This window comes from Stegodyphus dumicola, chromosome 11, assembly GCF_044657685.1.
Source record: "Stegodyphus dumicola isolate Sdum_Otavi_A_Nest chromosome 11, ASM4465768v1".
NCBI lineage: Eukaryota > Metazoa > Arthropoda > Arachnida > Araneae > Eresidae > Stegodyphus > Stegodyphus dumicola.
In genome coordinates, this window is record NC_140778.1 from 7,196,875 (window position 1) to 7,208,270 (window position 11,396).

The 11,396-nt window shown below is 32.8% G+C and overlaps 1 long non-coding RNA gene across 1 annotated transcript; it reads right to left on the reverse strand.

Annotated features, from left to right (window-relative positions):
- Positions 1–275: 275 nt before the first annotated feature.
- Positions 276–11,161, reverse strand: LOC146993773 (uncharacterized). The gene is made up of 4 exons (XR_015043805.1): positions 10,960–11,161; positions 10,240–10,285; positions 10,106–10,151; positions 276–1,443 (listed from the first exon to the last, which is right to left on the reverse strand). It is a non-coding gene; the product is annotated as an uncharacterized LOC146993773 (long non-coding RNA).
- Between the last annotated feature and the right edge of the window lie 235 nt (positions 11,162–11,396).

Here is an 11,396-nt window from a genome sequence, read left to right on the forward strand (position 1 = left end):
AAATAAAACTCAATGATTGCAGACTACAGTAATAACAATTTATTCAAAATGAATGTAGATGCAATATTTTACTTTCAAATATGTCAAGAAACTCGTAGTGATCATCCAGCTAATTAAGTTTGCTTTTAAAAAAGTGTGCATTGAAATAAAAAAAGGGGGGGACAAGATCTTTTCATTATTAAAAACTGTTATGACTTAGAAGAAATCTAATCACATTACCATCCATTCACACCAATCACATAATCATCCAGCTAGTTGGAGAAAAATGGTTTGAGGTGATGAATGTATTTTGCTTTCATTAATTCTCCTGATATGAAACTCAGCCAGATCAGATTCGTGAATTTAATTGTAAAATATGGGTATTATTCAGAAGAAACTGTCATTGGTGAAGGGCTTGGGCATATTGTAGATGACAGTAGGAATCTGCTCAGGAGCTGGCCCATAGTTACGAATGGATAGAGGACTAATGTCAATTTCAAAAATATGTCTATTAATTAATCATGTGAGGGAGGTTTGTTGCATTATGAAAAATGAGCACTATTAATGAACAAACAACTTAAGATACTTAACAGTAATTTATCATCACACACATCACAAAAAAGAAATGCATCTCTTTGAGTGTGCATATTACATGCCTTGGATATTTAAAAAAAAAAAAAAAAAAAAAAAAAAGACAAAGAAAGTATATTTTATTTAGTATTATAATATATTATTCTTTTTCTTATTTTTATGTTAAATGATAATTCTTAAATAGATAAGAATGAATGCATTTATAAAAACAGTCATCTCAATCTTCATAATAAATGACACCTAAAGGTTTTCCCAAAATTTAATACAGTTATTCTACATACATGTTGATTTGGCATTCATAATTGTTATGGCCAAACAATTATAATGCAAATAACAGAAGAAAAAAAAATCAAAATACAAAATGCATTTTAAGTGAGAACAGGCCACATCATACCAAAATAATTTGTCCTGAAATTCCAATCATAAGCACAAATATACAAGCATAAAATTAAAAATATATATATATATATTGTTCCGACATCAAATACAATACTGCTTAGTACTTAACATTTTATTCAGGGTTAAATTAAAACATGAAAATTCTCAACATTAGAGATACAGAAAATACATTTAAAATGTATATGATATAGTATACAATCCCAGCATGCACAATTTAACAATTAAATTTGACTTCATTTATACGTATTTTTCAAATCATGAGAAACAGTTTTTGACTGTTTTTTGTGATGAAACACTAGAAGATATTTTCCAAGAAGGGATGCTTTAAGGTAAACTGGCTTGCATTCATATTACATGCAAAAAAATCATGACAACGCCTATGCAGGCTGTCCATTCAGCAGGATTCAAGATATTAGTGTTCAGCTTCTCACCAGATTGTCCACTGGCACACAACAGCCTCTTGTAATATATTATCTGCAAACATGAAATCCTTCTGTATTTATATGAAAAGAAAAAGTTATACATTCAATATTAATTACAAAACCCATTTTCATACATGCATACTGACAAATTATAAGTAATCCTCAACTCATAATGAGTATTGTTCAAAATGTTCCATCATAAGTTCAGACTGATGTAACTCAGGGTCTTAATAAAATTAGACCTTGGTATGTTTCATTATATTGTTATGAATAAGGCTTCTGTTTCACATGAAAATAGTTTAAGAACATATAAACTTATGTGACATTTATAAACAATTTATTTGCATACATTCACATGAATTTTATAAAATTAATACATATACATTCGTTCTTCGCGGAGACTAGAAGGTGTTGCCATTCCGCTTTAACTAAATTTAATTAGAAACTTAACGGAACTGAAGCGACACTACAGTGAGTTAAGACATACAAATGATTAGAATTACAAAGGGATTATGCATGCATGAAATGAGAACTGGCAGTTGTAAAGGACTGTAAAGTTGGGCTGAAATCTGTTTATCGTCCTCCGTCTGCAGTGAACATTTAATTTGTGCTCAGTATGCCTCGTCAACAGCGGAGGATGCCATACCAACAAGTTTCAACGAGGCCACATCGTCTGTATGCAAGAAGGTGGACTTTCATATCAAACAATCACAGCCCGCACACAGCACAATGCCACAACAGTGATGCATGTTTGGAAAAAATGGACAGCGAGAACCAAACAAGGTGAAATCCTGGCAATGGGGCACACAACAGCACAGGACGACAAATACCTCATCTGCATGGCTGTGATGGATTGTAGAGCATCCTCTCGTATGTTAGTACAATATTGGAGCACAGTTACAAGTGTTCGTCGCTGTCTGCTGCAACATGAACTGCATACAAGGGTTCCTCTACACAGGATTGCCCTGTCGCTGAGTAACATATGCCTCCAACTTCAGTGAGCACTGCTACACAGTGGCGTGCTCTGTAGCAACAAGTTGCTTTCTCCAACAAATCTTGCTACGATCTTGAGTATAATGATGACAGAGTATGCATTATTCGATGCATTCCAGGCACTATATTTTAGGGGGGGAAATACCTGTGCACAAGCTTTCTTTAAGGTACAACAGGTTTTGCATCTTCCCCAGATATGTTGCTCAATCAGCATGCCTAGGATTTCATCGGTCAGCGACTCGCACGTACAGCTAGTGGGGCACACACTGAAAATGAACTATCACATCAAGTCAAAGCCATTCCCCAGGATTACATTCAGAATCTATACAATTCAATGCCACGATGTGTACAGGCTCTCGCTCAGCATGACAGAAACCCAAAGTACTGATTTTCCAACTTTCGTTTTTTTTCCTTTGTAAATGTGATCGTTTACTTACTATCAGTAATATGCGGAATAAATTTCATTTATTTCCGACAATTCCTTCATGGTGTTGCATTTTTCACAAACATTAGTGTGTCTACAGCTTCCAGTGCCTGTTCAGCATCCTCTCGTATGTTACTGAAGATAAATGACTAACTGAAGACAATTTTTAATCTCTATTGAAATGCCTGTAATGATTCATTGCTAAGCACAGAATCTTAAATAACACTTGTCACTCCTAGCGATGCCTCATTCTGCCTCTAGTTCATCATCAGGAAACTCCATCAGCCTGCTGTGGAGGAAGCTCCACGTTTATAAAATCATTGCCATCATCTTCAAAGGAAGAATTAAGAGGTTCTGGGAATCCCATATTATCTTTAAATACTTTCAAAGCTTTTCTCAAGCCTTTTCTTGTACAATGCAATCATAAAATACTGGTTGAAATTCTACCCAGTATCGACTGTAATCTCCAAATGCGGCTTTATGAATTTGTGTCCATCATCTATAAAAATTACACTGACCCCCCCCCCCAAAAAAAAAAACATTATCTAATTTTCCAACCAAATTATCTTTCGGCTATGCCGAACTGGATGACGAAAGGGACAATTCTCAAAACCCGCACATTTCCAGGAAACCCATGTAGCTAGGTTACCATTTTTACCTACTACAAAGACAACGCCAAACAATAATCGATTATCGCTCAGATTGGGACCACGTGATCCTTCAGAAGCAGAACTTTCATCTGATTGGTTCATTTCTAACCGGGACAGAGTTTCAGCTGAGACATTTTTGGCGAGGTTTGAAGAAATATCACATAGCCGCTACACTGTTTCTGTAGCTAGGTGGGATTCTTTTTCTTTCTAAGAATCCTTCCATTTAAATCAGTGCAACCAAACTCTTGTTTCTCAGGAAAGTCCCATCTAGCAGGGACTGTTGCTAGAAGTAAATAACCGCTTTAATCAATACTCACTAATAATATAGTAAAATCACAATGACCAAAATTAGCCTCAATCCATTACGTCTAATCCGTTTTCAAAACACATGTTTCGTTTTTGTGATAAGAGGAGAGTGGAATGTGGAAATGAACATGAGCTCAGCATAAGAGCGTATAGGTAGTGATCACTTTAGGTTTTATACAAACGACATTCAGTGGATGAGTTGAATGTTGCCTTTTTCTCCCTCCGAGATAGCTAGATGGTGTTACTAGGTGGCTTAAAGTACAGTCAAAAGTCTTTAATCCGGAGTGATCTATAATCCGGACCTCAAAGCTACAAACTTTCTGCACATGCTTAAACGCATCATGCATTTACGCATGCATATATGCGTTTAATGTATAATGGACGGTATAAGCTAAGCTAAAATTATCTATTTCAGTTAATGTTGCAGATTGCGTTGTTCCTTAATCTTCTAATTGGATTCGGCTTATTATTTTTTGCAGACTGTTAGAGCAATTTTATAAAAAGTAAGCTTGAACTTTCGATTATGTCAAAAAGAGTTTCCGATTCCGGAGATATCAAAGGATTTACAAAGCGAAAGCATGTTTTGATGTCCATCAAACAAAAAGTGGAATTGCTGCAAAAAATGGTTAAAGGCATGAAGAAAGTGACAGAGAGGTGATTTGTTTCTCTAACCATTCCGAAATCTGTTTATCAATTTCGCGCTGCTCTGCGGGTGAGGGGTACGTCGCGGTGCGCAACGAACTGGAAGTTGACCTATCAGCACTATCCTCATCTTCAGGGCTGATGTTTTTATTTTGTTCGGATTATAATTCCTCACTAAATGTAGTATTTCATCTCAATGTAGTCTTTGATATGATTTAAATCAAATTCATCATTATAAATATCACGAATACACATGAAATAGTTTTCTGGTTGCAATTTTCTAATTTCAACTATGCGTAATGTATGCGTGTAAAGAATGTGCATACATTATGCGCACTTTACGCATGCGTGCATTAAAAGAAATGTTTAATAAAGTAAACAAATAAATATTAAGCTTTTTTTTTTGTAAATTTGGATACCCTTTAGATCATAATTGCTCTTTATTTCATATTTTTAATTGGTTGATCTTTACATTATGGTAACTTCGCGATTTTTTGGCGAAAATTTGGCAACCAACTCTCCTACAGCAACCCTGTATTTTTTTTTCCCCGCTGCCATTTTGTCTTCACGAAGTAAAGACATGTTTCTTTTCTTTTTATCTACTGAACACTTCTTCCAACAATCTACTAGCCGAATTACACTTATGCTAGAAATTTTATCAAACAAAACTGCTTAATCATGACAAATATTCACTGCAAAATTGGAAAAAAGTGCACAATACCATACTCCTTACGCGTTTTTCAAAATAACACATACACATAAACCATGTACACGCCGACTTATTTTTACTTAAAAAAAATCCCAGAATTGCACAAAAATGGCATTGCGCACACTCTTCACTATATCCATGTACACTGCTTTTTTCTCATAAATTAGAAAAATTTCACGAAAATACATGACAATTTTCTCAATCTTTAAACCCGGTAAAAAGAACATATATGAAATTACCTGATCGCGAAAAAGTATTTACCCTTTACAAATATGAACATTTCCACATATAAAATAAATAAAATATCCAAAAACTTTTACCTCTAAATCATCTATTACATTATACACATCACCAACGAATTCATACCGCAAGCATTACAAATACTTGTATCAAATATTTAAATTATTTCCATGCACGTTTATTTCAACTTAAACGTATACCAAATTCCTACAAACATAAAATTCACAAAATAACTATCATTTAATTAAAATATAATTAAATTCAAAAACACTACTTAAAATATAAATGAGCACATACATTAAATTAATAAAAATTACCTTACAATCCTAATTACTTTAAACTAAATCATTGCTAATAACAATTTTCCCAATAATACCAAATTCCTTTCCACCTTACATTTAGAACAATGCATAAAAATAATATCCTCAAATAATTAAAAATACTAACTTACCTAATCTTCTTCAGAATCGTGATTACGTGGCGGATACACTTTTCTAATTCATTCAATAAAATTATTGAAAGATTTTTTCTGCGAATTTTTCCTCCATACTTCCTCCGCTAAATAAAAAGCAAACTTCTCTTTATCACAATGCCTAAATACCCATTTCGAATTCACTTTAGTTAGGGCCATGGGATCCAAAAATTAAACAACACTGTTTCACACAACACAGAATAAAGCTAAATACAAAATTTCCATATTATTTCCCGATTTCCGATTAAAGAACCGTAATTCGTCCATTAATATCACATGACATATCCCATGATCTCTCATTTCCCTCACGCAAAATAATGCGTAATCGGAACTGAGTACTGCTCACATTATTACCAAAATCCCAGGTAGTAACCTTTATCGCCTCCAAAATGTCGCCAAACTACCAGTTACCATATTGTAAAGATCCAACCTTTTAATTTTATAATAGATTTAAACTGATGAGCTATAACACGGAAAAACCGATAATCCGGAATCGCCGAAGAGTCCAAGTTAAAGACTTTTGACTGTTTATGATAACCATATGAGCACCACAGCATTTAATGGGTTAATATATGACATAATTACACAGATTGGAATTTGCTAGCAAGTTTGCCCTTGAAACAGAAAGGAAAATTAAAAATCCTGCTCCAGAGGACATTCCAGCTGGCAACTTTATGAAATTTATATACTACTGTTATGAAATAATTTGATCCAGTTTTGTGAAATTAACAAAATATATGGCATTAATGAACTATACAATCATCTGATGCATATTTTAACTCTGAATGTCGAAACAGAATAGGGATTTTTTTTTTTTTTTTTTTCACTGTGGTTGATTCTTAACTTTAGTCATAAAGATGATGTGATCTCTTATTACGATGCATGTTGCTTTATCCAAGACCTGCCAATGATGGATTACTATATTCCCCCACCACTTTACAGTGCTGAAATTTATTAAGAATATTTCCCTCATTTTCCACTTTTTCAATACATTATTAGAATGGGCTTTCCATTATAGTTTAAAATGTATTTGTTGATGTGGTAATCATTGTCTTACTTACAAAGACAAAATCCCATAAATACATACAAAGGTTATTGAGCCTTTCTTGTAATTTATTACCTTAATGCCAACTTAACACAAGAACTGTTGACACACAGTAAAGCAAACACAAACTGACATTCATTCTATGATTTCAGCTGCATACACAACTTCTCGCCTACGACTCTGCAGTTGTGCAATTTTAAGATGTTTCTTCAAGTAAAAAGTCGGTCAATGTGTACATGGATACCGAGGATGTGCAATTCTTAAAACTGCGCCAAGCAATGGGTGATTCTTCACTTTCTTCGTTGTTTTTCTTGAAGTCCTGTTTTAGATATTTTTGCATGTTTACAGAATTAATTCAAATTTGTAACTGGCGATATGATGGGTTAGCGATTTTCTAAATTTCTAAAAACACGAAAACAATCGATTTGGCGACTTAGCAATTTTTTTAAAACTCACCAATCTGGACCGCAATATCTAGTTTTACCATATTGCTGTTGTGAAAAGACATGTTAGAAGATGAGTACAAGTTTAACAATTTAAAAATACTGTAATCCTAAAAACAAATCATATGGACCATGGCAGACAAAATAAAAAAGGCACTGCAAAAGCATATGGCTAGACATGGCCAGAATCTCATAAAAAATAGCACACATTAGTTTCCTGGGATTTAGTCCTAGTATCCGGTGCACACGGGATTTGGCTACTTTTGGCGACTTTATGATGAGCAGTAAAAACCGGACATTGCGATGAGTAGTTAACGGGTCATTCAAAGAAAATATATAGTTAAACATAGTATATACTATGTATATAATATATATGCTATGTATATACACACATAGTATATATATATATAGACGTTCTTTAGATCATTTTTGGTGTTGGCGATAATTTTCAAAGTCACGCCAAGGCTGCACCGTATACTAGGATTTTACCGCTTCCTGACCAAACATACTTTGGCTCAACTTTGATGTTAATGTTTCTGGTTAAGTAGAAGCAACATTAAAACCGGTTTGCAGTAAATGCTGTCAAATGAACACGTAACTGAAATATTTGCTGATATTAAGAAAAATATTAATTTGTTCAGCTAGACATTTAGCACCAATGCTCATCCAATAACAACAAAAGGTTGATCTTTACATTACGGTAACTGGTAGTTTGGCGACATTTTGGAGGCGATAAAGGTTACTACCTGGGACTTTGGTAATAATGTGAGCAGTACTGAGTTCCGATTACGCATTATTTTGTGTGGGGGAAGAGATCATGGGATATGTCATGTGATATTAATGGACGAATTACGGTTCTTTAATCGGAAGAGATCATGGGATATGTCATGTCATTTTAATGGACGAATTACTGTTCTTTAATGGGGAAAAATCTGGGAATTTTATATTTGGCTTTATTCTGTGTTGTGTGAAATCGTGTTTGTGAATTTTTGGATCCCATGGCCGTAAGTAAAGTGAATTCGAAATGGGTATTTAGTGGTATTGAAAAGGATAGTAAGAAATGTTTTTTAAGGTTGTGTGAGAGAGAAATAAACATGTTTTATTATGTTATTTATTTTACGTGGTATCTTGCTTTGAAAGATAAGTATGATTTTAAAGATTCTGAAAGAGAATGAAGAAAAGTGTATCCGCCACGTAATGAAGATTCTGAAGGAGATTAGGTAAGTTAGTATTTTTAATTATTTTTATGCATTGTTGGAAATGTAAGGTGGAAAGGAATTTGGTATTATTGGGAAAATTGTTATTAGCAATGATTTAGTTTAAAGTAATTAGGATTGTAAGGTAATTTTTATTAATTGAATGTATGTGCCTCATGTATATTTTAAGTGGTGTTTTTGAATTTAATTATATTTTAATGAAATGATAGTTATTTTGTGAATTTTATACTTGTAGGAATTTGGTGTATGTTTAAGTTGAAATAAATGTGCATGGAAATAATTTAAATATTTGATAATAAATATTTGTAATGCTTCATGTATGAATTCGTTGGTGACGTGTATAATGTAATAGATGATTTAGAGGTAAAAGTTTTTGGATATTTTATTTATTTTATATGTGGAAATGTTCATATTTGTAAAGGGTAAATACTTTTTCGCGATCATGTAATTTCATATATGTTCTTTTTACCGGGTTTAAAGATTGAGAAAATTGTCATGTATTTTCGTGAAATTTTTTTTAATTTATGAGATAAAAGCAGTGTACATGGATATACTGAAGAGTGTGCGCAATGCCATTTTTGTGCAATTCTGGGATGTTTTTTTAAGTAAAAATAAGTCGACGTGTACATGGTTCAGTGATATTTTAATGAAATGATAGTTATTTTGTGAATTTTATGCTTGTAGGAATTTGGTTTACGTTTAAGTTGAAATAAACGTGCATGGAAATAATTTAAATATTTGATACTAAATATTTGTAATGCTTCATGTATGAATTCGTTGGTGACGTGTATAATGTAATAGATGATTTAGAGGTAAAAGTTTTTGGATATTTTATTTATTTTATATGTGGAAATGTTCATATTTGTAAAGGGTAAATACTTTTTCGCGATCAGGTAATTTCATATATGTTCTTTTTACCGGGTTTAAAGATTGAGAAAATTGTCATGTATTTTCGTGAAATTTTTCTAATTTATGAGAAAAAAGCAGTGTACATGGATATAGTGAAGAGTGTGCGCAATGCCATTTTTGTGCAATTCTGGGATGTTTTTTTAAGTAAAAATAAGTCGGCGTGTACATGGTTTATGTGTATGTGTTATTTTGAAAAACGCGTAAGGTGTATGGTATTGTGCACTTTTTCCGAATTTTGCAGTGAATATTTGTCATGATTAAGCAGTTTTGTTTGATAAAATTTCTAGCATAAGTGTAATTCGGCTAGTAGATTGTTGGAAGAAGTGTTCAGTAGATAAGAAGAAAAGAAACATGTCTTTACTTCGTGAAGACAAAATGGCGGCGGGGAAAAAAAAAATAGAGGGTTGCTGTAGGGGAGTTGGTCGCCAAATTTTCGCCAAAAAATCGCCAAGTTACCGTAATGTAAAGATCAACCCAACAAAATTATAAATTTGTTCACAGAATGTAATAAGAAATTTGTGTAAATAAGTACGTAAGCAACAACAACAAAAAAAGGCACATTAATATCACTGCCACACCATCCAATTACGTTTGAATAAGAAAATAGAGTTATGTGCACAGCATTGAAAGAATACCTTTGAAGTACACCATATTCATTTCTTACCTTGAATCGAGCAGAACCATGTAATTATTTAATCTGCAACTACATTCTGAAATTTAATAATACACACAAATTATATTCATTTAATACACATTTTGTAATGAAATTAAATAATTACAAATATAGTTTTTACTAACCTATACATGCAGAAATTCAGGGGAAAAGATCGCATTCACCAGTTTGCTTTAAAAAAATTAATTAACATAAATAATTACAAACGAAAACCTATTCATTTAAGCAAATAATGGATTATAAATTTTAATTTTACCCTACAATCAAGAATGAGAATAACCGCATCACACACACACACCAAGCTGCATACAGGCAAGAAAACATTAACTGGGCTTAATAACAAAACACACACATCACAGCAAAAGTCACTGTTTCTTGCTGCAATTTTTAACTTCGCTACAAATAACAGAATAATACTAGAATTGCTTACAATAAATGCACATAGAATGTTAGGCTTTTGGTATTAATATTACACGCTCTAGCTCGGCTGAAGTTAATATGTTAATGTTTCTGGCTAAGCATGTTCAACTAGATGCATTATTAAAGCTGATTTCCAATAATGTCTGGAAAGTTGAGCGCAGAAAACCAAAATATTTGCTCACCCAGATGTTTAACATTTCTATTAATACCATATCAAAGAGAACATGAAAAAATAAGTATATTTGTTCAAAAGAACACAGAAATACAAGAATATATTACATTTCGCAGTATTTAATAAGAAAAATGGGTGAATAAGTACATAAACGACACGAATTTTTTTTTCTTCCTTTTAACTGCACACAATTCATAAATAATTTTGTATTCAAAGTTAATTAAATATTTACAAAATCAAAAATCATTCTTACCTATACATTCAGCAGAAAAGGAATTATGCCTATAATTGCGGTGTGTGCAAAAAAAAAAAAAATAATAATAATAATGATTAAAATTAATCAAAAAGACAGTTAAATTAAAACAAGACTACTTATTTAAGTGGAGAAAGCATTAGAATTTTAATTTATTTGAATTTCAACTTAAAATTTGGAACAATAGATATCACTCGTACACTCACCACCAGACCATCCGACCACGTTTCGAGAACAAAATGGCGCTCGATTGGCATAGCACATTGGAGGCATGTTAATGCGCAGATGATCTCTGCGCAACCAGTCGTACGTTTAGCATTTTTACCATGTTTGAGCTAGCCGTCCGACCGGTCCGACGTCGTACAGGTAGACACTTCCTGTCAGCAATCGCAAGAACGCATGGAATATCTATTTATCCATGACGGACTGCATATAGA